The sequence below is a fragment of the Hippopotamus amphibius genome, chromosome 10 (assembly GCF_030028045.1).
Source record: "Hippopotamus amphibius kiboko isolate mHipAmp2 chromosome 10, mHipAmp2.hap2, whole genome shotgun sequence".
Classification (NCBI taxonomy): Eukaryota; Metazoa; Chordata; class Mammalia; order Artiodactyla; family Hippopotamidae; genus Hippopotamus; species Hippopotamus amphibius.
Genome location: NC_080195.1, coordinates 69593899 through 69621784, shown reverse-complemented (window position 1 = coordinate 69621784; position 27886 = coordinate 69593899). Strand labels below are relative to the sequence as shown.

The 27886-nt window shown below is 39.2% G+C and overlaps 1 protein-coding gene across 3 annotated transcripts in view; it reads left to right on the top strand.

Annotated features, from left to right (window-relative positions):
* The window catches only part of TMEM45A (transmembrane protein 45A), an 87873-nt gene that overhangs the window by 24275 nt on the left and 35712 nt on the right, over window positions 1-27886 (top strand). The window contains exon 1 of one of the 3 annotated variants that reach the window (XM_057697303.1): window positions 24389-24462. The exons of the other annotated variants lie outside the window; for them this stretch is intronic. The gene's annotated coding sequence lies outside the window, so the exon portion shown is untranslated. Of the gene's footprint in view, window positions 1-24388; window positions 24463-27886 lie in introns of those variants that run through there. 3 annotated transcript variants of the gene reach the window in all.

Below are 27886 nucleotides of genomic sequence, written 5' to 3'. Positions count from 1 at the left end.
AGTGCTCTGCTGACGCTGTCTGCTCCTGTCACTGTAACTCATGCCCTGACAACGGGTCTGATGGGATGCTGATACTGCAAGAGCATGCTAGTCCTCTTTTACCTCTTGGGACTCTGTGGTACCAGGTATTGCTTCTCACACTCCAACAGGGCTGTAAACATGCTCATCAATCCATCCATTCATTTATTTACTCATTTAACAACCCATTCAATGAATGCTGGGCAATGAGGTTGTAAAGATAAGAGACATAGTCCTTGCTTTCCAGAAGCTCACAGTCCAGTGAGGGAGACCCTAGGTGTGTAATGAGGGTATACACAAAAAACTCTGTGAGAGTGCCTTGGGAATGCAGAAAAGGGGACCCTCACACTTGGAAATTGCGTTAGGGAGATTCCTTGGCCGAGATGAGATTACTGCTGACTTGAGTGTTTTTTCTGCCTCTTTCTTCCTCCTTTTTTCTTGAAGTGAGTCATGCAGGATGTGTGTTATTGGTTGAAGGAAGAAAGGATTCCAGGCAGCAGAAGAACGGTACAGAGCTAAGGAAGCATGTTAGAGAGCTTGGCATATTTGAGTGCCACGTTTTCTTGGTCATAGAGTCCTAATGGATGGCAGCAGTGGGATAAGAACCCCTCTAAAATATGTCTGGAGGAGAAGGGGGATGTTAGCCTGCCATGGTCAGACTGTACTTCTAAAATGAGAGAGTCTGTGAGCTCCAAAATAATATCTTAGAGGAGGCCTGGGACGTCCCACCTGGAGGAGAGAGAGGTTAGCCAGCAGTGTGGCCTGACCAGACTCGTAAGGTATGGCTTCTGTGGGTGAGGCCGCACAGGTGGGTAAGTGAGATGGGTTCTGAATCTTGCTTCTTTCACTCAAAAGAGAATATGATGTTGGGACAGTTATAAGACATCTCCAAACCGATGTCCTCATTTACAGTGACTGTTCTCACTTACCTTACCAGGGCTGACATGAGAATTAAATCACATAATTTATTGATAGACGAAAGAACTTAATGTAGTCAATACCCGACAAAGCTTAGTTTCTCTTCCCTTTCTTTTTCTCTCTCCCTTTTCTCCATCTTTCTGCCCTTCTCACCCTCCCTTTTTCATGAATTGACTTTTTATGAAGTAAGTAGCACATAGCAAGCATGCTGCAAGGATTTGTATTGTCTGTTATGGCTGCCACTAGTCACACGTGGTTACGGAACACTCGGCACGTGGCTGGTCCCAACTGAGAGTGTTGTGAGTGTGAAATACAGAAGTTGAATCCTTAGTACAGAAAAAGGAACGTAAGCTATCTCATTAATAATTTTTTCTTTATGTCATATGTTTAAATGATAACATTTTGGATATATGTGGTTACATAAAAATGTTATTAAAATTAATTTCACCTGTTTCTTCTTACGTTTAAAAATGTGCCCACTGGAAATTTAAAATTACATATGTGGCTTACGTTTTGTTTCTATGGGACGGCACTGTGTGGGTTTTTGGGGACTCAGTGGTGAAAAGAGAGACTGACTTGGCAGTGCTTATAGTCTAATGGGGGAAACTAGAAAACTGCCACCGACAACAAAAACAATAAAAGGAAACACAAACTAAATGAAAAAACAACAAATATAAAATTGCACATTGTAATAAATACGGTGAAGAAAAGTTTCTATGCGAGGAAAACTGGAGGACCTAATTTAGATGGACTGGTCACGGAGGCCTCTCTGAGGGAGAGATGTTTTTGCTGGGCCTCCAGGGAGGCCTTCCTGCATGGCATTTCCAGGCAAAGGTGGGAACACAGCATTCCAGCCAGAGGAAACAGACTGCCAGTCAATATTTACTGGGTCCACTAAACCCCCAACATGTGGTCAGCAATGGGGAAAAACTGCGGGGCTGCCAGACACAGGGAGGCTCCACGACTCTTTTGAGCTTGTGGTCTGGAGAGGAGACAGCAGAGGCAGGTAGCGCAGGGTGCAGGGCCGGAACAGCTACCGGCTCCGGGAGTGTCTCTCCTCCCCTCTCTCCCAGCCTCACACCATTATGGGCCACAGCCATGGCTGTGCAGGTCTCCAGGGCCGGTCAGTTCTTCCTTCTTGGTGGGGAACACTCACATCGGCTCTTTTTTCCTGTTCCCACTGCCCTGTTCTGACTCAGACTCATCTCAGAAATGAGCGTCTGCAAGAGCCTCCTAACTAGTTTCCTTGCCTCCAGCCTCTCACTCCCTTTAATATCTTTTGTGCATTGCTGCCAAATTAATCTTCCTGGAATACCATTTACTACGCAGATTCCTTGCTTCAAAGCTTTTACTAGCGTCCTGATACTGGCAGAGGAGCAGCGTGCCTGGAGCTGCGGTACCTCCCTCCTCTCTCTCACTTGTCACCCTTTACCTTTCCTTCCCTGGATAATGATAGTTCCCAGAGAAGCAGAGCCCACAGCAGTAAGGGCAGCTGCTTCAGATGTTCTTGCGTAAGATTTGAGGCCTCACCTCCAGCCGTCTTCCATAATTCCACTCCTGCCCCGCCTTGCCTGCTGGGCCAGGCATGCTGGAGTCCTCTCTGTCCTTCACGCACTGAGTCTCATTGTCTCCACGGAAGCGCAGGAGCGTGTTAGTAAGAGCATGGGTTCCAGAGTCGGCTAGACCAGGTTCAAATCCCAGCTCTGCCATTGAACTTGCTGTGAGAAACCTTTCAGTTATCTTTCCTAAGCCTTACTTTCCTCCTTTTCACACCAGAAAACTAATAGTAATTTGTACCCCTTGGGGATGGGAGGATAGGATGAATCACTGTAGGGAAAACATTTTGCAGGTGCCTGGTCCATCATAAGTCCTTCATCTGTGCACATTGTTTAAATGAATAGTAAGCCACAGATGTGTTGATTAACAATGATCAACAGTAAAAAATCGACTCAAGTTGATTTCTGAATATTTCCAAAAATTGTTCACCTGGAATTCAAATTTCACTGGTACCCTGTACTTCATTGTTGTTGTTGATGAATGTGGCAAGTAGATCTACCGAAGTACTGAAGGGCAGGAACTGAAAACCTGGGTGACAGTCTTGCAAAGCTGTCAGCACTGGTTACTGGCATGTTTTCTGGGGACCTTTCAGACCTCTGTCAAAGTAAGGCTTGGGTGCGGTTTTCTCAGGGAGCTTACCCTTCTTCAGAGACGCACCCCACTCAGACCTTGGCAGCCCGGACAGCAGCTGCTCCTTCCTGCCTTGGTTCCTTCTCATTTCTCTTGAGGTTCTGTCATGAACTTGCACCCCTGACCTTCTGAGAGGTGGGGGCAGAAGCAAAGATGGAGATTTTTTCTCCGCCTGAGATAATGGCTTTAAGTGTAAAATCAGGAGACAGGGGAGGAGGCAGGAGGGCAGGAGACTTCAGCTCACTCAGACCTCTACCAGAGTCAGAGCGTTTCCCATGGAGCATAACGAGCTACAGAATTCTGCTTTTTCTGGGTGAAGCTGAATTTAAAGGAGGCTGGAGTTGAGATGCCTATCTTTCTCACTTTTCCCTCATACCACTTTTCTTTCCCTATATGAAGTGGATGCAAAAGAAAACTGGCATGGGACCATATTTTTTTTCATTAAATTAATTTATAAAATGAGATATCCTATAATTTTTCTTCACTCCAACTGTAAAATCAGTGAATTTATTCCCAAAACATGCAGAACACTATGATAAAGCCGAAGACGCAGTTCATTTGGTGGGTGTTCGCGCTGAAATCCTGTCACCTAACGGTAGACCCGCGTAAAGAATGACTTTCACAACAGACCTTAAGGCTCGGAGAGGTTTCCCTTTCTAAGAGGTTGGAAAGAAAGCTCTGCAAATCAGGCCACTTGTTGGATGGGATTTTGTTTTCTGCCCAGAAATGGGCTTTTGAAGGTTCATTTTGCACAATTCTATGATGGTGAATGCCAGTGTCTGCCCCACCCCTAACGTGAGACCTCAAAAGTTTGGTTGGTAGGAGGTAAATATTTGGGATCAGAGGATATGAAGAAACAAAAACAAAAAACAAAAAAACAAACAGAGCGGTTATTGGTAGGCTCTAACAATTAACAGAAGGAAATAAGGACTAGAAGGCATTAGCATATGAGTTGGCTTAAGATATATATGGAATTTAGAAAAATGGTACTGATGAACCTAGTGGCAGGGCAGGAATAGAGACGTAGATGTAGAGAACGGACTTGAGGACACAATGGGGGAAGGGGAAGCCGGGACAAAGTGAGAGAGTAGCGTTGATATATATACACTACCAAATGTAAAAGAGATGGCTAGTGGGAAGCTGCTGCATAATATGGGGAGATCAGCTTGGTGCTTTGTGACCACCTAGGGGGTGGGATCCGGAGGGTGGGAGGGAGGCTTAAGAGGGAGGGGGTGTGGGGATATATGTATACATATAGCTGATTTACTTTGTTGTACAGCAGAAACTAACACACCATTGTAAAGCAATTATATTCCAATAAAGATGGGAAAAAAAAAAAAGAGTTGGGCATTGCTTTAATTCATTCATCAGACATTTCTGAGTGCAATCTTGGTGCTTGGAGGAATATGGAGCTCCTGGCTAGTGAGAAGAGATTGAGAGTAAAAGTATAAGAAAAGTGCTGTGGTAAAGGGATGTGCGGGTGCAGTGGGACCAGAGAGGGTGCAGTCTAAATCAGACTGGAAGTTCAAGGTCAAGGGAAGAGTCACCTCCACAGCCAGGTCCTTCCAGATTTAACTTCTCACTTATGAGTCTTGGGGGTCACAGCCTCAGATTTCTCAAGATAGCTTTGATTTCCCATATGCTGTGCTGTCATCAATACCTGTGACAAAGAAAAAAAACCAAAAACAGGTCTCTTTCATTTCTTTTTATCTTTCCCAGCTTTTTAAGTAGAAAATGTCAGGACTAAAAAATAGAGACAATAGTATGATAGATGCATTAGCCAGTTTCAACAATTACTCACTCGTGGCCAATTTTGTTTTATCTGTTTCCTTATTCATTTCTCCTCTCTCCCATATAATTTTGGTGTTAGAATTCTCCAGAGAAAAAGAACCAAAAGGATGTGTGTGTGTGTGTGTGTGTGTGTGTGTATGAATAGGGAGAAAAAGAGAGATTGATTTATTTCAATGAATTAATTCTTGAGATTATGGGGCTGGCAAATCTGAAATCTGCAGGACGGGCCAGCAGGCTAAAGACCCAAGGAAGAGTTGGTGTTGCAGTTTCTATTGGGAAGAAAATCTGAAAGCAGAAGTACTTCTCCCTTGGAGAAGCTCAGTCTTTTCTCTTGAGGCCCTCAACTGATGGGGCATACCCCCTCCCTGCCCTGTGCTTTCCTCACTGCTGCCCTGCCCTGCCCTGTGGAGAGTAATCTGCTTTTCTTCATGTCTAACTAATTTAAATATTGATCATATCTAAAAAATTCCTTCACAGCAACGTCTAGGCTGGTGTTTGACCAAAAACTGAGTAGCATGAGCTTCGCCAATTTGACACACAAAATTGACCATCCCAATTTGGAAACTAGTCCGAGTCATCATATGTTTTGGTCCATAACATTTCAGTATATGTCTTTTAAAAATAAAGATCGAGAAAAAAACCTTCAATACAATGCTATTATCACTCCTGTAAAATTAAAAGTCTTGAACTGTTTTTGTGTGAATTAGGACCTAAATAAAGCTCATACATTGCAATCATAGGTAGGACTCAGGAGTCTCTGTTAATACACAAGTGCTCTTCTTTATTTCTGTTTGTTTTTCTTGCAATTTATTTGCTGGGGAAGCTGGTTTGTCCTGTAGAATTTTGCATCATTTTGATGTCATTTAACATGCTCCTCTGCCCCTACATTTGCTATAAATTAAGAATCACATAGAAAGGTTGGATCGCACCTAGGTTCACTGTTTTTTTGGAAGAATACTTCAGGCGCATCTGGACAGGTTGTCTTTCTCAGGTGTCAGTTGTTTTTGTTTATCATTGCCTGAATTTATTAGTTCCTCAGGGCTTGTAGAATTCTAAATTCTGTCATTTCTTCTGCATTTATTAGCTAAAATATTTGTATAAAGAGGGATTTCGCCTCATGAACTATTTGGGTACATTTCTTCCTAATTCTTCATCCCCGTGTTTCTCCAGTTGGAGTTGATAAACTTCTAGGAGTCTACTGACGTGTTCTTGGGTGTGGGGTGGGGAAGGAGGTCTGCAAGCTTTCTATGATAATCATCTAACTGCATTTTCATCCCCGCAGTTACTGAGAAATATGATAAGCATATTCTATGAGCATCTTGTATTAGAGTTCAGCCAAACATCTCAGTGCTGAAGCTTACATTTTTGTATAATACTTAAGATCATGATAGGGGCATATAGCACTGACTTAATTATCAGGGGTTGATGAATAAAGAAGATGGGCTTAATATCTCAGACAAGCTTCAGTGGATTTTAGTTTGAATAGAGAGTTGAGTCAGTTTGGGGGGACACAGTAATATACATCTCCTGGACCGAAAAGGGTGCGTGTTGTAGCTGTCAGTGCCAGAGTTATGCTGTGAAAGGCCAGTTGTTTTAAAGGAAGCAATTGTCTATTTGATTTGCATTAGTTTATTTGATTTGTGTTGGTTTTGTAGTTTTTGCTTATATTTACTTTGTAAATTGGTTTTATGTTTATAGCTGTCCAAATATGTATTTTTACTATTTAAGAGAGTTCATAATGAAAACAATTTGTCAACATACTGGCTCTAAAAGAAATTTTTTCCTTTTAGAACGTCTGCACCTTACAGACAGTTTGAGAAACAGTGCTTTATCCCATTCTGGCTTTCCTTGGGCTATTAGCTTAATTTGTCTTGTTAAGGAGTGAGCTCTTTTATGAGCTGTTCAGGGGATTCTCTGGTGCAGCCAGGATTGAGAAGTAGACAACACCAAGCCCTTGAGTCTCCCTCAATGACAGAATCTGAGAGTCTAAAGAGGCTCCTTCTACTCCTGTTCTCTTCTCCCCTCACTGTCTGTTGGTGATTTTTAAAGCTTTTATTCTTATGACTGTCAGAGGCCCTCCTTCTGACCGGCGTTCCTAAGGGGGTATGGCAAGCTGCATAATGACCCCGCCAAAGGTGGCGAGGTTCTAATCTCCTGAAACTGAGAATGTGTTGCCCTACGTGTATAGGGAAGGAAAAACTAGACTTCTACACATTTCAGGTTTTCAGCTGGGATTTTTAAACAAAAAGACAGATTAACTAGAGGCAAAACTAACGGTCTTTTTATTTTATTTTTTTAAAAAAACACGTGTACCACGCATCATGCGGGAGAAATCTCAATGAAAAATAACTGAAACAGCAGCTTAGAATTCTGGCTTGTAGAGCATCTTCAACAAAGTACAATAAATTTGTAGAGAAATGATAGGACAGCTGAGTGGATTTCTAGATATTGGGCTCAAAGCATTTTTTGCAGTTTGAATGTCTCTGGCGATGTCATCAGGTGCGTTCCAGTGAACTTTCAGAGTGGCCCACACAGCAACAGGCATGAAGGTTGTCCACACATAAGCTGTTGTGGTGATATTGCAGTTTATATCAAGTTGTCCAGGTTCAGCTTTTCCCAAAAAGGGCAGTTTTATTTCTTAGTGATTACAAGTCAGACGGGTGGGAGAAAAATTGGAAATGTTAGTTTGGAGAATTGTGACCAGTTATTGGAGGAAACTAAAAGAATTTGGAATCCACTCCAGTTCACAGGTAAATAACAAAACCTCAATGACAGTGAACAGGGCTAGAATCTAATATCCACAAAGGTGTGTTATAGTTTTCCATTGAAACACCATTTTTCTCTCTACAATCACCCCCATTTTTACCAAAGATAGTCATAATAAGATTCGTTAGTTTGCCAAATGTCTAATTTCATTAAACTTGGTCTGATTATTTACATAAATGCAGCAAAAATAGAGATTGATCATGTAAGCTCTTTTAAGTCTTTTTTGCTAGAATTTTGATAAAGAATTTGAAATTATTCTGGAAGCCAAGCCAAGGACTTACTTGCAATGCCTATAGATTTAGGTGAATTCCTCTCCTCTTGAGGTCTAAAATGTCACAAGGTTCTGGTTCTGCTACGAAATGACTTTCCATACTCGTTGTTAGGCTGGGAACCCTATAACAAGATATAGCAGGTAGTTTTCTGAAGGGAGGCTTTATTGGCTCCGTAAAGGCAACCTTGGTTTGTTAAAACCATCTGGTTATGTCTGAGTCTATGTACACCATTCTCAAATGTAACATTCCAGTCAAAGTCTTGGTAATATAACCAATATTTCCCACTCTATCCTGTTATAAGGAAAACAGATTCTCACTGAGTCTATGCAAATAACTATATTGCCATGAAAATAAGAATACTCAATAAGAGCTTCTGAATTCTTGAGGGATCGGGTAGGGAGAAAATTCTGTTTACAAAGATATAATTTACCAAATGGCTCTTAAGTTATAGAGAGCTTGATAGAAAAGAGAAAAGTTTTTCTTAAATCTGGAAAAACAAAACATTAATGAACTGGCAATGTTTCAAAGAAAAAAGTCATGAAAAGTTACAATCATCCTCATCAGTTCATTCAGTCTTGTCCTGCTTGACCTTGGGTTAGCAGTTTCATGAATCAATCAGTTTCTCCATGACAATTCTAGAAATTCTTACTTAGTTCAATGGTCTGATCTTAGAGTTATCAGAAACCTGTATTCTAGAGTAATTTTCAATGTCTTTTCCATAAATCTCTTTGAAGACATAGCAGTTTTGGATCATAGCTGCTTATAAAAGCTTTCAGGAAAGCATCAGAATAATACAATAACTTTCTGTGAATGCCAAAAGGGTTAAACATGGCCATGGTTAAAGGTCTGATGAGAATTCATTAGAATTTAATTGACAAGGAAAATTTGGTTATTTCTGTGACATGCAACATTTTAAGATGACAGCTGGAACTATGACTGATAACATACTAGGACAGCTCAGATTTTATATGATTTCTGTACTACCTGTAATAGTAATACACACCCGTATGAATATAACCTAAAGAAGGTTTAGCATCACTTCTTATTCCCATGTAACTTAACATAGCAAGTTAGCCTAATTAGTTTAACATTTCTCTTTTGAGAGAACAAATCCTTTGAGATTTTCCAGGGGCCCTCTGGAAAATCGCAAAGTAAGTTCCAAATCAAAAAGACTTAATTTAGAATTTGGTTTTAAGAAGTTTGGAAAAAATGTCAAACAGTTTAAAACACTTGATTTAATAGGATCACAGGTCACTGTGAAATAATAGTTTTCCTTTTAACCAAAGTGACAATAAAAAGATTTTAAAGGCAAATACAGAAAGTTGCATGTTGTAAAAAAATAACAGCAAAACCCACCCAAAACCCCCCAAACCCTCCCAGAAAACAAAAAACCCCCAAAACGTTAGCTCTCTTAATATTAAGACTCAGTTTTTCTTAATTGAACACCTGACAAAGACAACATGAAGCACAGGAAATATTTTGATGAGACATAGAATCTTGGTTTTCTAGGCAGATTTCTTAAAAAGTAAAGAAAAAAACTTTTATAATCTCTTATTAAGAGCAGACCAATAATTCAAGAGACTGTTCTTTTAATGGAGAAAGAAAATTTAATTTTATATACACACACTTTTGAAAGTAAAGCTTATTTTAAAAACCCCTGTTAAAAGAAAAAAAAAAAAAAAACCCCTTGTGATAAATTCGTTCAATTTTAGCCAACTTGACTACACGAGATTTTCTCTCTTTTCCCAACTTTCTAAATCTATTTAGTTTTTGTCCTTTATTTTTTTTTCTCTCTCTTTTATTATTCTAAAACAACCTTTAAATAACCTCTAAACCAGGACAAAATTACTCCTTATTTCCTTTAACAAAAAAGCATCTTCATACCTCATACCTTTTCTTATCAAAAATATATCTTACTTTCCTTATATACTTTGCATACAGTTGTGTTGTTATTATTTTAGTAGTTTTAATTTCATATATTATTAAAAGTTTTAATCTCTAGTAACCCTAATTTTCAGTAAAAACTAGAAAGCGGACAATTGTGAACTATTTGTCACATACCAACATCTTGTAGTAGATTTGCAAATTGTGAATAAACCATTTGATAATTTCTAGACACATGCCTTTTATTCACAGTAAAATTTTTAACATAGCAAGAAAAACATGTTATTAATAGACTCAAATATCTTTTGTCCCTCTTTTGTGAGAAGCCAAAATTACCTGAACTTATGTTTAGCAATAATGTTTCAGTATTTTATCTTATGTGGAAATGATCTAGATATTCAATAACATAAGATAACTTTAAGGCTTCATTTTAGAAATTAAAAAAAAAAAGAAATTTAGGGACATATTTATTTATTATGAGAAATTTAAAGCAACTACTATTTAAGATATTTCTTAAGTGTAGGGTAGTCCATGAAATTTTTAAAAAATTTTTATTTATTTATTTTTTTGTGCTGGGGGCCCAAAATATGGAAAGACCTGGAGCTCAGGAGGTCTGGTTATAGAGTAAGGAACAGTAAAACAGCCTTGTGTGTTCTTGGAGTCTTGCTAAAACTAGTTTCTAGGTACCAATAGGACATTCATTTAGAATGAGAGCTCTCTAAAACATCCTTTTAGATATAAAAGCCCAAATCTTTAAAGGTATACCTATTTTAATGTGACTGTAACTAAACGAGTAAGCCTTTTCATGGCTTGAAACCAATAAGTGTTTTATGGCTTAACCATGGACACAAGAGGCATCCCCAAAGAGACCACAAAAGATGCAGTCCCCCTTGAGATCCAAAGTTTCCCCCAAAGATTGTCTAAGAAAGTAAAGACCTTTGCTGTTACATTGAGAGAAGCAGCTCTGGTTTCTCACAGAGTGAGATGCCTTAAATCACAGACCCGCTAATCTGTGTTACCTAAGAGACTATACTGAAAAATTTCCCAGCACAAATAAGACAAGGGAAAGATGACAAAGGCCCTTTATGAATTCCTTATGACAAACATTACAGAGACAGAGACAAGGAAAATAATGACTATTCCTGGGAGGCTGTAGGTACCCCAAAACCAAATCCATAGAGTCACAATTTAAAGAACTAATGTTTACACATTTTTTTTTTTTTGAAAAACACTTGGAAAGGAAGAGATAAGGGAAATTTTTACCTTCCTTTCTTGCCCAGGAATTACAGAGAGATCTGAGAGAGCTGATTTGGGTAAGAATTCTTACTTTTCGCTGGCTTTTTGTCCCAGAATCCCATCTGCAGGATCTGGAGAGAGTGGGGCATCCCAACTGGTTCCTGTGGGTCGTCAGAAGCTAGGGTAGACGAAACTGTACTCATCTTGGATTTTCAGCTGGGACTTTGTAACAAAGAGATTAACAAGAGGAAACAGTTTATTAGCTCATGCCGTGCATATCACAGGGGAGAAACCTCAAAGAAAAGTAGCTCAAAGCAGCGCTTGGAACTGCAGTTTGTAGAGCATCTTCAACAAAGAACAATAAACATGTAGAGAAATGACTGGACAAAGAAAGGAAGTTTGGGCTAGGGCGGCAAACTGTGGGAAGAAAAGTATACAGGAGGGAACTAATGGCTAACGTTTATTTGCTAACGTTTGGTGCAGTCTCTGAGCTGGTAAAAATCTGTCTCCAGTGAAAGGAGAATGTGTGTCCTGCCTTTAGGTAGAAAAGGGGAGGGGAGAGAGAGAGCTTTCCCTGTGTTCTTAATTGCCTTTAGTTCAAAATAATTTTTTATGTCAAAGAGGTGTACTTTGGGGTGACGTATTCTGCTTTCCTTCACGTGGGAAAAGGCATTTTGAAGATTTGATTAAGTTAAGGATCTGGGATGAGGAGGTTACTCTGGGTTATCCAGGTCAGCCCAGTGTAATCATAAGGGTCCTTGTGAGGGGGAGGCAGGCTGAGCAGAGTCAGAAGAAGGATGAACAGCGTCAGAGAGAGGCTGAGATTTGAGTGAGGCTATTTCGGACTTCTGACCTCCAAAACTGTAAGATGTTAAGTTTTGTGTTGTAACTTATGGTGGTTTGTTAGAGCAGCAACAGGAAACTAAAACGGGTATTTCGTGTTGTGGAAAGAACACTGTCTACCAGGACCCCGGAGATTTGGGTTCCTTTTCTGCCTTTTGCCACTTACTGGCTACCACATACAGGCAGGTTGCAAATGTCTCTGAGCTTAGCTGCCTCTTCTGTGTAACAGAATCTATAAAACCATATGTATTTGAGGGCAGCACAGGGCTCATGGCCTCATCCACCGTATAGATATGTTCCCTGCCTTAGCCTCGATCCTTTGGCTCAGCTCAGCCCAGCTTAGCACTTCCAAGCAGAACCGCTGTCCCCACTCTCCCCTCACGTTGCCCTGGATTAGTTTATCAATAGCTGAAATGGTCTTGTTTCTTTCTTTTCTTTCTTTCTTTCTTTTTATTTTATTTTTTTGTATTTATTTGGCTGTGTTGGGTCTTCGTTGCTACACCCGGGCTTTCTCTGGTTGCGGCGAGTGGGGGCTACTCTTCATTATGGTGTGCGGGCTCCTCATTGTGATGGCCTCTCTTGTTGCAGAGCACAGGCTCTAGGTATGTGGGCTTCAATAGTTGTGGCACATGGGCTCAATAGTCGTGGCACACAGGCTTAGTTGCTCTGCGGCATGTGGGATCTTCCTGGGGCAGAGATGGAACCCGTGTCACCTGCATTGGCAGGCAGATTCTTAACCACTGCGCCACCTAGCAAGTCCTTTGTTTCTTTCTTTACTTGCCATAGACATTTGCCCAAATCAGGAGTTATTATTTCCTAGATTGGGTCTATGTTTTAAAAAATTAATTAAAATAAACAATGAGACATAAATTTCCTAACTGCAAGAGACTAAGAGACTAAAGAATTGTTCTGCAAACTTTTCCTCCTCTATGCCAAGCAAAATATCAACAATGTTCAGATATCACCACACTGGTTTCAGCCTCTGCTTACGTGATTTGTTTTTTCATAAGCTGAATTTGAACATGACTTTCCCTACCTTGCCACCATGCCCAGTATTTGAGGGTGGACACAGAGCATTATGCCTATGTAGGCCATCTTTTTCAAAATGGGGAGATGTTCTAGATAGATCTTTATACAACTGTATCTAGGGCAAAAGTAATTGGCTTGATGACATCCGAGGATAGGTCCTTGACCTCGCGTATGTCATATTTAATGCCAAATCCTTCTTTGTCAAAATTTTTTATGTGAAAGGTCATGGGAACTTTGCAAATGTTTTCCAAATGATGTTTTGTTCTATTAGTTGCAGTAACATGTACTTTATCTTTCTGAAAAAGGTGCACATAATCTTGTTTGGATTTATTTTGATACAGTAGTTAATAGCTAAACTTGTTACATTTTATCTTTCCTAAGAGAAAAGAAAAAAAAAACTTTTTGTGTTAAGGGGTTTTGACCAAGGATCTTCTAAACCAGTACTTCTTATTTGGGAAGGGACTACTATTTAGCTCCTAAGGGGATATTTGTCAATACCTGTAGATATCTTTGATTATCATAACTGGGGGAAAAGTGCGGCCAGAATCTAGTAGGTAGAAGCCAGAGATGTTGCTAAACATTCTGGAAAGCGCAGGACAGCCCCACCCAACAAAGAATTATGGGCATGAAATGTCAATAGTGCTGCTGTAGAGAAATTTTGCTCTAGACCACTGTTTCTAGTTTTTAATGTGTGTATGAGTCACATGGGGATCTGACTAAAATGAGGATTCTGATCTGACCTCATGTCCCCAATGCATAGAATTGGGCTACAGAGTGTTCTCTGTAGCTAGGAGTCCAGATATCACTATGAATAGAGCTCTTGATAACAACATCTTCTTTACAAGGTGTGATGCAAATGTGTCAACACTGTGGATTGAGGTGTGATCACTGCATCTTGGCTGTACATTGCTTAGTAAGTGAATCTAGGCCACAGGGTGCCTGTGCTTCTGCCCTGAAGCAGAGTGACATAAATTTCTCTTCTGGGCAGAGAGTGGGTAGTAGAATGCTGAGTTGGGAAGTCATGTTTTTGTGGAAGCAGTTTATCAAGACTGATGAATATTCTGGATCTTCCCGGGGACCCCCAAGGAATTCAAGTTGGCTATGAGGCAGGGCTAATGAAGAGTGAGATCTGAATGTCACCAGAATGAGGTACTGACAGAGCTGGAAGAGTCTCCTTTGCTGGACATCTTTAAATAGAAATTAGATTCTTATACTGTGGGAGGGTTTAAGGGGTCTGATGCATATTTCTATTGTGTCCTTTTAATTTTATTTTATTTTGGGCTCAATACATTCAGTTGCTTCTTACTGTCCATGGAATAAAGTTTAAAGTTATTAACCTGACGTTTAAGGTTCTCTATTATCTGGCTCTAAAGACCCTCTTAGTTTTTGTGGGGTTTTTTTTGTTTGTTTTTTGGTGTCTGTTTTGTTTTGTTTTAAGAAAAATTTCTTTAAAAATATGAAAAGTAGCAACCTAGGAATAGAAGGGGATCTTCCTCAATTTGATACAGAATATCTACACAAAACCAACAGTTAATGTCATGCTTAGTGGTGAAAGATTGGATGATTTCTCCCTAAGATTGGAAACAAGGCAAGGTTGTCCCCTTTCACCACTAGTAGTCAACATCATACTGGAAGTTCTGGCTAATGCAATGGTATAAGAAAAGGAAATATGAAGTATACAGGTTGGGAAGGAAGAAATAAAAGGGTCTTTGTTAGCAGACGATATGATTGTCTATGTAGAAAAATCCCAAAGAATCAACAACAACAACAACAAACTCCTGGAACTAATGAGTGATTATAGTTGCAACATATAAGGTTAATATATGGAAGTCAACTGTTCTCCTACATACCAGCAATGAACAATTGGAGTTTGAAATTAAAAGCATAACACTATTTACCTTAGCACTAAAAAAAGGAAAGAAAAGAAATATAAGTTTAAGAAAATAAGTACAGGATTTATATGAGGAAAACTACAAACCTCTAATGAAAGAAATCATAGATCTACATAAATGCAGAGATAGTCCATGTTTATGGATTAGAAGAATCAATGTTGTTAAGTTGTCACTTCTTAGACTGATGTTGTCATTGATCTATAGATTCAATACAATCCCAATAAAAATCCCAGTATTTTTTTTTTGTGGATATTGGCAAATTGATTCTAAATATTATATCGAAAGGTGAAAGACCCAGAATAACCAATACAATCTTGAAGAACAAAATCAGAGGACTGACACTATCCAAGTTCAAGAATTAATATAAAGCTACAGTTATCAAGACAGTGTAGTATTGGTGAAAGAAAAGACATATAGATGAATAAAACAGAATAGGGAGCCCATAAATAGACTCACATAAATAGACACATAAATATGGTCAACTGATCTTTGACAAAGGGGCAAAAGCAATTCTGTATATAGAGAGGATAATCTTTTCAATAAATGGTGATAGAACAACTGTATATCCATGTACCAAAAAAAAAAAAAAAAAAAAGGAATCTAGACACAGTCATATTTTTTCACAAAAATTAATTCAAAATGGATCATAGACCTAAATGTAAAAGCAAAACTATAAAACTTATAGAAGATAACATAGGCGAAAATCAAGGTGACCTTGGAAATGATGAGTTTTTAGATACAACATCAAGTGCACAATCCATGAAAGAAAAAAATATATAAGTTAGACTACATTGTAATTAAAAACTTCCAATATGTGAAAGACACTTTTAAGAGAATGAAAAGACAAGCCACAAACTGGAAGGAAATATTTGCAATTCATTTGTCTGACAAAGGACAGATATCCAAAATATACAAAGAGCTGTTAAAAATCAGCAATAAGAAAACAAATAGCCCAATTAAAAAGTAAGCAAAAGATCTGAACAGACACTTCATTAAAGAAGATATACAAGTTTCTTGTACCATAATGTTTATTGCAGCACTATTTACAATAGCCAGGACATGGAAGCAACCTAAATGCCCATCAACAAATGAATGGATACAGAAGATGTGGCATATATATACAATGGAATATTACTCAGCTATAAAAAGGGATGAGATGGATCTATATGTAATGAGGTGGATAGAACTACAATCTGTCATACAGAGTGAAGTAAGTCAGAAAGAGAAGGACAAATATTGTCTGCTAACTCACATATACGGAATCTAAAAATGGTACTGATGAACTCAGTGACAAGAACAAGGATGCAGATACAGAGAATGGACTGGAGAAATCGAGGTATGGGAGGGGGCGGGGGGTGAAGGGGAAACTGAGATGAAGCGAGAGAGTAGCACAGACATATATATACTACCAACTGTAAAATAGTCAGTGGGAAGTTGTTGTATAACAAAGGGAGTCCAACTCGAGGATGGAAGATGCCTCAGAGGACTGGGGCGGGGAGGGTGGGGGGGACTCGAGGTGGGGGGAGTCAAGGAAGGGAGGGAATACGGGGATATGTGTATAAAAACAGATGATTGAACCTGGTGTACCCCCCCAAAAAAAATAAAAATAAATAAATAAATAAAAAAAAGATATCAGGGGGAAAAAAAAAAGAAGCTATACAGATGACAAATTATCAGATGAGTCTGCAAATTAAAACAACAGTGAGGTGCTATCGTACACATATTAGAATGGCCATTGTACTATAAAGGGAGATCAACTCGATGCTGGGTGATGCCTTAGAGGGCCGGGACGGGGAGGGTGGGGGGGAGTCGCGGGAGGGAGGGGATATGGGGATATGTGTATAAATACAGCTGATTGACTTTGGTGTACCTCATAAGCTGGTACAAGAGTGTGAAGCAATTATATTCCAATAAAGAGCTTAAAAAAAATGGAATAAAAAATCCAGAACACTGATAACATCAAATGCTAGAGAGGAGGTGGAGCAACAGCCCTCTGTCATTTGTTGCTGGGAATGCGAAACGGTACAGCCATTTTGGAAGACAGTTTGACAGCTTCTTACAAAACAAATCATACTCTTACCATATGATTCAGGATTGCGCTCCTAGGTATTTACTCAAATGAGTTGGGAACTGATGTCCATACAAAAACCTGCACATGAATGTTTATAGCAGCTGTGTAATATAATCATCCCAAACTGGAAGCAACCAAGATGTCTTTCAATAGGGGAATAGGTGAAAAACAAAACCAAAAACAACAAAAAACAGTGATACATTTGTACAATGCAATATTATTCAGCACTAGAAAGAAAAGAACTATCAAGCGACAAAAAGACATGGAGGAAATTTAACTGCAAATTGCTGAGTGAAAGGATTCAGTCTGAAAAGCCTACATATTATATAATTCCAATTATATGACATTCTGGAAAAGGCAAAACTATAGAAATAGTAAAAAGATCAGTGGTTGCCAGGGACTTGGGGCGGGGGGGGGGCGGGGGAGAAAGAGGTGAATAGGTGGAACAAAGGAGATTTTTGTGGCATATTCTGTATGACACTGTAATGATGGATTCATGATGCATTTGTCAAGCCCACATAACCATAAAACACAAAGCGTGAACCCTAATGTAAATTATGGACTTCAGTTAATAAAAATGTATCACTATTGGTTCATCAGTACTAACAGATGTACCACATTAATGCAAGATGTTAATAATTGGGAAACTGTGAAGGTTGGGGAGAGAAAACATGGAACTCTAATTTCTGCTCAATTTTCTGTAAACCTAAAGCTTTCCTAAAAAATAAAATCTATTAATTAAAAAAATGAAAAGCATAAAAAATAATATGGCAAACTCTAGTCTTCCTACCATGCAGAACTGACATTTTATATTATTTGTTTTGAGTTTTTCTTTCTTTTAAATAAAAGAAATAAAATATTACAGGTCAAACACCCCCTGACAATCCCTCAGTTCTAGTCTCCTTTACCCTCCCCATAGGAAACCACTATTACTAGTGCATATCCTCGCTTTTATATTTTATATTCACATATGTGCATGAGAAATGAATTGTATTATTTTTCAAGTGTCTAAACATAATACATAAATTGAATCAAACTGTAACTGTTTTGCTACTTTTATTTTTCATTCAAACTAATGCTTTAAAAATCTATCCATGTTGCTAAATATTGACCTAATGCTTTTATCTTTAAAAAGATCTTTTTAAACTGTAGTATCATTTCCTATTATATATGTTACTTCATGTTATTTTTCCATTTCCCTATTGGTGGTTGTTCAGAATATTTCTAATTTTGTTACTACTACCAATGCAGCGGTAAATTTTTTTTTCTATATGCAAGAGAACATGTCTATGAATTTTTCTAGGGTACATAATACAAATGGAATTGCTGGATTGTGGCCAGCAATCCAATTTACACTTCTGGTGGTGTACAAGCGTTTCCATTTCCTCACACTCTCACCAACGCTTGATATAACAGATCTTTTTAATTTTGCCAATCTATAGGTGAAAAATAGCTCTGCTTTAGTTTCCTTTGATTTCTAGTGAAACTGAACATCTTTTCATATGATTATCAGACATTAAGGTTTTGTCTCGTGTTGAACTGTCTGATCTTATTCTTTGCCCGTAGTAGGGGAGGTGTTGGGGAAGAGATTTTTTTTCTAACTGATTCCTGGTTAAAAATGACATTCTGGCTACTCAGCCTCCATCAGTTGTATTTATTGACAATAACTTCTCCGTCATGTGTCTTTTACCTGTATTTATGGTACATTGTGGTAGAGGCACTGTAGACCCAGGGCTGAATATGAATCCTAGCTCCATTACTTATCACCTATGTGACTGTGGACATTTTAGTTCCTAATTTTGCCTCAATTTCTTCATCTGCAAAATCAAAGTGACAATAGCATCTACTTTAGAGATTTCTTGTGAGTATTAAATGAGTTAAAATGCAAAACACTTACCTGAGTGGAGACTGGTAAGCAGAAAGCAATCAATAAATGTAAGCTATTATTTTGACACATACAATTTTTAAGTTTTTTTTGTTGCTACAACAAAACAGATTTAAATATTTTTTGCTTTTATACATGATAGAACTTCTTTTCCATATTACATAAAATACAAAAATAGAGTATTCAGGAATGGAATGGATCCACAGAGTTGTCAGGAATAAGCTTCTTTCAGGTTCACTGCTCCTTCTCATCAATATGGGCCTTATAATTTAAATAGTTGCTAACCTGGTGGTCCAGTGGTTAAGACTCCATGCTTCCAATGTGGGGGGGTCGGTTCAATCTCTGGTGGGGGAACTAAGATCCCACATGCTGTGACATGGCTGAAAAAATAAATAAATAAAAGGAAGACTGTATTAATAAATAAATAAATAAATAGTTGCTAAGGCTCCAGCCATCAAAATCATGTTCCAGGCTGCCAGGAGAGAAGGAAGGGCAGAAGTGTTCATTCTCCCTTTTCAATTAGCTTCATTGAAGTATAGCTTACATGCAGTACAGTTTATTCCTAAATTTTAAGTGTGTAATTTGATGATTTTTGGCAAATGTATACACTTGTGTAATTATCTTCACATTTAATATGAAGAATATTTCTATATGTCCTTTTCATCTTGAAAAGTTCCCATATGCTCCTTGCAGTCAGTCCCCTTCCCCTTCTCCCCAGGGAACCACTGAACTGCTTTCTATCATGACAGTTTTGTCTTTTCTTGAATTTCATATAAATGGAATTGTACTCTTTTAGTGTCTGATTTCTTTCACTTAGCACAATGCTTTTGAAGTTTTTGGTCCAGTAGTTTGTTCCTTTTTATTTAGAAATGTGTTAGTTTGTTCACGCATTCACTAGTTGGTGGGCATTTGGGTTGTTTCCAGGTTTTGGTTATTATAAATAAAGCTACTATGAGCATCCATGTAAAAATCTTTGTGCGGACATAATTTTAATTTCTCTTGGGTAAATACGTACAAGCAGAATTGCTAGGTTGAATAGTAAGTGTATGTTTAAGTTTATAAAAAGTTAAAAAGTGACAAACTGCTCTCCAATGGGGCTGTACCATTTTGTGTTCCCACCTGCAGTGTATGGGGTCCAGTTGTCCACATTCTCGCCAACATGTGGTATTGTCAATCTTTTAAAATTTAGCCATTCTAGTGGATATGTATTGGTATTTATTTTAATTAGCATTTCCCAAATGAATAATGATATTGAACATCTTTTCCTGTGCTTCTTTGCCAATTGTACATAAAAGTGTTAATATTTGACATGGTCAAACTTATCCGTCCTTTCCTTCATTATTTTGCTTTTTGTATCTTGTTTAAAAAAATCCTTTCCTGTCCCAAGCTCAAAAAGATATTTTGAAACATTTTCTTCTAAAAAGTCTTAAAGTTTGATTTTTCACAATTAGGTCTTTAATCCATCTAGAACTTATTTTTGGATCTGGTGTGAGGTAGGGATCTAGTTTAATTTTTATCCATAACTAGAGACAATTGTAAAAATATCATTAATTTTTGCACTGATTGGTAATTTGTATCGCCATTTCTGCCATTTACCAACTTCTCCTATGTGCAGAGGGTTCAGTTGTATTTTCTATTATCTTCTACTCCTGTGGTAGGAGTGACTTTAACATCTCCTGTATGTTTCTCCCAGCATGAGTTTATTCATGCTGTTTCTTATGTCTGGAGTGCTCTTTCCTTTTAGCTCCACCTTTCAAAATTTCACTTATTCTTCAAGGTCCAGTTCAAATGGCCTTTACAGTCCTTCAGTGTCCTGTCATATGCCTCTCTTCTTGCCTGAATTAAATGGAAGGGCTCAGAACACCTGTAGTATTTTATTCCTTTAACCAAAAATCTTAGCTCATCTTCTTGGTGTCATAGTAATATGTGTTTGTCTTCTTTACCCAACACAGTGTAAACCCTTCCATGTTGCTATGACAGACAGAATAATATTCCTATACCCATATCCTAATTCCTGGAATTAGTGAGTATATTACCTTACATGGTAAAAGGGATTTTGCAGAGGTGATTAAATTAATGACCTTGCAATGGGGAGATTATCCTGGCAGGCCCAATCTAATCATGTGGGTCCTTAAAATTGGACATTTACCAGCTGGGTTACAGCAGCAATAGAAAATGGGTATACTTGCTCACTATGGAGTCCTCTATAACTTGAAGCAGATCCTTAGATGTATATAAAGTACTCAGTCATTATTCATTGACTTGCATTGCGAAGCAGCATGAAGCCTGGAACTATAGAATGACTTCCTTAGTTTTTACCACATCACTGATACTCATCTCTAGCATCTAGACCTTTGTCAAATGAAGTATGGGGAAACAGTATGGGATTTGGAATCAGACTTGGAATCCTGGCTCTGTTCTTTACTAACTCTGTGCCTTAGAGTAGGTTAGTAAATCTCTTGGAGTCTCAGTTTCCTCATACCTGTGGTGGAAATAATACTTCCTTGTGTTGTCTCAATGATAGAATAAGCAGATACTGTATGTGAAAAGTTATTAACACATAGCAGATGCTAGCTTCCCACCCATCTCAGGTGCAACACTACTAACAGAAACAATCTAGGCTTCTATATTTTGAAGAGTTGGCTACAGACAGGTAATGCGACATGACACTTGTTCTTACTTTCTGTTCGTTGGTTTTATTTTTCAAGACATGTCTTTTTCTTTTTTTTAAGAACTTTAGGGACTTCTCTGGTGGTACAGTGGTTAAGAATCTGCCTGCCAACACAGGGGACATGGATTCGATCCCTAGTCCAGGAAGACCCCACATGCCGTGAGCCACGACTACTGAAGCCCGTGCACCTAGAGCCTGTGCTCCGCAACAAGAGAAGCCATCACAATGAGGAGCCTGCACACTGCAACAAAGGGGCTACTTTTTGTTGTGGTGCATGGGATTCTCGTTGCAGAGCACGGGCTGTAGGTGCACAGGCTTCAGTAGTTGTGGCTCACAAGCTCTAGAGCTCAGGCTCAGTAGCTGTGGCATGCGGGCTTATTGCTTCCCACCATGTGGGATCTTCCCTGACCAGGGATCCAACCTGTGTCCCCATCATTGGCAGGTGGACTCAACCACTGTGCCACCAGGGAAGTCCCTCAAGAAGTAAGTCTTTGGATTGCCTTATCCTGTATCGTATTTTCAGGTTTAATGTTCTGTTTGTTATTCTGGATGTTACTCAGCCATAAAAAGGAATGAAACTGAACTATATGTCATGAGGTGGATAGACCTAGAGTCTGTCATACAGAGTGAAGTAAGCCAGAAAGAGAAAAACAATTACTGTATGCTAACACATATATATAGAATCTGAAGAAATGGTACTGATGAACCCAGTGACAGGCACGAGTGAAGATACAGAAGTAGAGAATGGACTTGAGGACACGGGGTTAAAAAAAATAGCCACATTAAGAATAAAGATGCAGATACGGAAAATGGACTGGAGGACAAGGGGTTGGGGGACAGGGAGCGAAGGGGAAGCTGGGATGAAGTGAGAGAGTAGCATAGACATATATACACTACCAACTCTAAAATAGATAGCTAGTGGGAAGTTGCTGTAAAACAAAGGGAGATCAACTCGATGGTGGGTGATGCCTTAGAGGGCTAGGACAGGGAGAGCAGGAGGGAGTCTCAGGAGGGAGGGGATATGGGGATATATGTATAAATACAGCTGATTTACTTTGGTGTACCTCAAAACTGTTACAAGAGTGTAAAGCAATTATATTCCAATAAAGAGCTGGAAAAAAAAAGAATAGCCCATGTGACATGGATGGCTTTAGTTATTTAAAAATTGAGAGGGGTATGGGAATAATAACTGGGGGTATAAAAGAGATCAAAGTAAAATAAAATATCTTAGGGATACATGATAAAACAGTGAAATAAATAGAATGGCAGCACTCGAGAATGGTAATTGTCTTCTGACAGAGCCAGATTATCATTCTGGCCTCGGGAGCAGCTGTTGAGCCACCCACCTTTGCCTATATGAAGCCTGATATGAGCAAACACATCAGGGCTTATGACACTGAATGGGAAACAAATGCCTCTCGGGTATGGTGATGGGGAGGCCAATTGAAATCTGAGTGTCTTAGTGCCCCTTTGCTTGTCTCCACATCCTCTAAGGCTTTGGTTCTCAAAACTCAAGAATACATAAAAATCAACTGGTGAGTGCTTGTTAAAAAAGCAGAATTAAGGGTCTCCCCCTGCTGATTGATTCAGTAGATCTGAAGTGAGCCCAGGAATCTGCATTTAATTAGCCACTCCAGCTATTTCTGATCCTGGTTGCCACCCAGGCCAGTGTTTTAGGGAGGTGGAGTCCCAGGCAGGAGCTCATCATTCATTGGCTATTTATTGCGTGCTAACTAGGTGTGAAGTATTATAGGGGATATGGCCCTTGCTCACTAAGAGTTTACACTGAGGGGGGGAGATAAGACTTAAATGCAGACAAGGTAACCGCTGCTGGTTCTTCAGGTTAGAGTCAGACTGTTGCTTCTTTCTTGTTCATGTTTCACTTTGTGCAAGCCTCACATTGGTTTAGAATACTTTATTCTAACTTATTTATTCACTTATCTCTATCAGATTGTATATTCCTTGAGGGCAAGGGCAAGGGCAAGTGAGCTTCACTGTTGACCTAAAGCAATTTTTTTCTATCATCTTTTCTTTTTTCTTTTCTTTCTTTTTTTTTTTTTTTGGCTGCATTGGGTCTTCATTGCTGCGCGTGGGCTTTCTCTAGTTGTGGCGAGTTGGGGCTACTCTTCATTGTGGTGTGAGGGCTTCTCATTGTGGTGGCTTCTCTTGTTGTAGAGCATGGGCTCTAGGTGTGCAGGCTTCAATAGTTGCTGCATGTGGGCTCAGTAGTTGTGGCATGCAGGCCCTAGAGTGCATGGGCTTCAGTAGTTGTGGCACGTGTGCTCAATAGTTGTGGCTCACAGGTTTTAGAGCACAGGCTTAGTTGCTCCCTGGCATGTGGAATCTTCCCAGACCAGGGGTCGAACCCATGTCCCCTGCAATGGCAGGTGGATTCTTAACCACTACTCCACCAGGGAAGTCCCTCCATCATCTTTTTTTATTCCTATAACTTTGATTTTGGCAATGACTCCAACCTTAGCGCTTGTGCTGGTCTCTTGCTTAAGACACTGTATGTTAGAAGATGGTTTGTCTTTATGGGTCATGCTTTATTATGTTACTGCTGCTGTAACCATTCCCTTTGTCGTCTATCCATCTTGATGGCCTGGAAGAGAGAGAGCAAAGATCAGACATGCTCCATTGGCTTTGGTTTTCACAGCAGGTGGGACAGGACTGTGGTCATGTGGGTGGGGTGTCAAGTTGAGTCTCGTTGGGAAATACTCTAGGGCACAATGTTTGGACTGGAAGGTAGGATGTTCAAAGGGGTGTCGTCCTGAAATTCATGTTTATACCGGCACTGTGCCGTATTCTGTAGGCTTATTTGCTCCAGGTCAAGCGGAAAAGATATGAGCACGTAGGTTTAGTCTCCAAGGAGGAAGAGTGGGCGGTTTTAGATTTAGACCAGTCAGTATCTGCTTTTCCTGCTTGAGGCTAGACCCATTGAAAATTGTCTTCTGAGAGAAGAGAACGGCATTGGAATTGACATTGAGGAAAGTGTGAAGGTAAGGATAATTTAAGAAAAGTCTTTCAAAACAGTTGAAAAAGGAAAAAGAGAAAGACATAACACTGAAATTAGGGAGAGAAAGAACTCCCAAAATAAAAAAAAAATTTAAAGCTATATTTGCTTGTATACACTTTGCTTTGAGAATTAAGGCAAATGGTAAAGTGAGCTTAAGAAAGAGTTCAAATTGGTTTAATGTATTGGAATATATAAATGTGTTGAAATATGTCACTAATTAAGATTTAGGAATACTTTATTTTGGTGGTGGCTCTAGATGAGTTTTTAGTTTAAGTTTTTCTCCATGGTGTTCATTTTATATTGAAGTTGGGTATTTTGTTGAGATTCCAACAAGTAAGTTGTAGGATCTCTTTCTCTGGGCTATTTTGAGTTCTCTCCTCTTTGTGTATATGGGCCTGGTTTTGGTTTAAGTGGCTTTGGTTGATGGGAACTAACACCTAACACCTGATTTAGATCGTGAGATTTGCCCAATATTATCCCCAAGTGTGAGAGTTTAAAAATATTTCCCTTTAGGATGGTGAGTGAGTATGTGTGTATGTCGGGGTAGTCCGAAAAAAAAAGAGCCAATGAGGGTTTCAGGAGTTTCTTGTCTTAGCCCAGGGGGTGATGTTTGGTGTCATTAGGAGCAGAGGGTTTTTTTAATGGGGAGGAGTTTACATTTTTAGGATGAATGGCAGCTGGAAGACAGTGACTGAATCTTGAAGCCCACCATTTTAGGCCTGCCTGTACCTCTTTCCCCACGAGATTACAAGTGGGGCGATCAAGCAGGGAGGATGTTGAGGAAGGACCTTGCGGTTTGCTATCCTGGTGATTTTCCCCGGGGTTTCTGCTAGCTGTCTGGCAGGTACCTTCTGCTTTGTGGAAGAGGAAAGCCCTGTGTTCTCCTTCCAAGGGCAATGTGTCTGCTTTTTGGATTGAGCTCTAATTAAACTCCGGACTACTAGGTTTTTACAAGCAGTAAGTTGTACCTGCAGGAAATAGAAAAACAAGGAATTAAAGACAGATATACAGATAGTGGTGTTGTAGAAGTTGAGTGAAGTGATGTTTGAGGATGTGAGTGATTTTTTTCTCTCCACAATGGAAGTGAAATCAAGTGAGTGCCATTTTTGTTGCTGGGAGCAGCTGGGTCTGCTGGGTCCCTTAGCCAGGTGAATGTAGCAAGCTGCTTTGACTTCATTTGTTTGGGTTATTTTTTATTTATTTACTTATTTATTTATTTTCAGTCTTTATTGGAGTATAACAGTTTTACACTGTTGTGCCAGTTTCTGCTGTACAGCAAAGGAAATCAGCTTTCTTTAAACAAAAAGATTGTAAGCGTTGGAGTGTTTCAGATTAAAAGGCTTAAGATCAGAAGTTCTATAACTGACACAGGAACAAGGAGTCATTTCTCACCCCACTCAGAATCTTTCGACTATTCCCCATTGCCTCTCTATCACATCCCAATGGCTGTGCTGAGATATATTGGTCCATTCAGTCCTTGGGGCAGCAGGAACCTGTTAGCTGGTCATGGAACTGAATTTGGCCTAGAGCTGCACAGTTCAGAAATTTTCATGTTATCTCTCTAAGATAGACAATATGTTTTACATGTGTGTTCAGAGTACTTATTAGGTAAACCTAAACATTAAAAAGCAATGTTAAAAGAGTTTTGGTAACTCTGTTTTGGAATTTTCTTTCTTTTTTTCACATACTAAGAGATAAAAAAAAAAAAAAAAAAAAAGGATGACCCAGGCTCCTAACCTCTGAGAGGCCTCAATTGCCTGCTTCACAGGCTCTGGCAATATAGTAACGAACACAGAGGCTAATGGAGGAGGCAGACTTCCAGTAACTAATCACATAAAGATTTCATTAAAGTAAGAGGTGAGTACTTTGAGAAGGTATAAGAGGAGTCCTTTTCTGTCTGGGCCATCAGGGAGGATTTCCCCTAGCAGATAAATTTGAAGAGGCAAGGGGAAGTCAGCCAAATTTGGGGCAGGAATGGGTTGACATAAGGAAGCAGAGGCAGTAAGTCCAATTAGTTTTCAGGGTCATAGGTGGACTCTAGGATGACTTGCATAGTTTGCGTTTGGGCAAGTGGGTGAATGGTGGTAACTGGACGAAAAATTATTTTCTGCTAGTGGGAGTAGATAAGATGATTAGGTCAATGGAGGTGTTGTATAAATATGTAATCTTGTATTATAAGAAAGACTTAGGTGCTCTTGTCAACAGAACTTCACAGTATATAAGGCACTATACAGGTCCAGTTGGGAACAGAAGCATAGATTTATGGTCTGTGCTTTCAGGGAGCTTATTCTCTAACTGCAGTCAAGGAGTTAAATAACCGCAGAAGATCTAGTAACCCTCTAAGACAACAGCAGGAGAAATGTAATAGGCAGTACATGAATGATTGCTAAGTGAATTGTATAGGTGCTTCTTGCTTTTCTGCAATTGGTATCCAAGTAGAATTGCTCATCTGGTTTTACTTTTGTTTTACTGTCATAGTTTGAGATGGGTTGAGGATAGCATGAGCTTGTTTAATAATACTGTGGGTTATTTGCTTTGAAATAACTCATTTTAACTTTATGAGGTAGAAAGTTTGTCTCATTTTACAGAAGAGGAAACTAAGTCATTGAGAGGTAAACTAACTTTCCCAAAGTCATGTAGCTGGTCATAGGTAAATTTGGGATTTAGATCTAGTCAATCTGAATCCAAAGTCCCCTCTCCTCAGTTTTTTAAAAAAATCCTATTCTTTTTTACTAAATATATCCCCTATCTCCTAATTTTAGACATATATTGCTTCTAATTTGGTGCCTGTATTTCTGATTAGATCTTTAGGATAAAGATCCTGGAAGTGAATTTCCTGTACCAAAGAATGTAAAATCTTTAAAATTCCTTAGAACATATCAAATTCTTTTCCAGAAAAGTTCAGAAAACTTACAGTCTAGGAGTACTTTTCAATCCTGTGTAGAAGTATTCTATTTTTCAATCTCTTGTGGTTGCCTAAGCCCAGACAGATAAGAGGACATGGTAACGCTGTGATCGTGATGGAGGTTAGGATAATGAATCGCAGAGTCTGTTAGAGCAGGAAGAACTCCAGGTGCTCTCCAGGCCACCTCCTTCTTTTTTAATGAAGAACCAAGGCTCAGAGAGAGTAAGGGACATAGTCCAGACCATCCCACTAATTAAAGTCAGAGTTAGGATGAGAAGCTGCGCTTAGTGCTGGGTGATACATTGAGTCAGAGTCTCTTGGGTGGTATGGATGATTCAGGGGCATGTGAAATGTCCAGTTGGGGTCTCAAGTGGAGATTTAAGAGACTTTTAGTGTTTGAGTCAACTTTGTAGTTCCTCCTTGAAACTTTGTAGTTGTGTCAGAGGGATGTGGAAGTGACTTAAAGGGATCTGCCCTGAAGTGGGAGGTCCAGTACCCACCC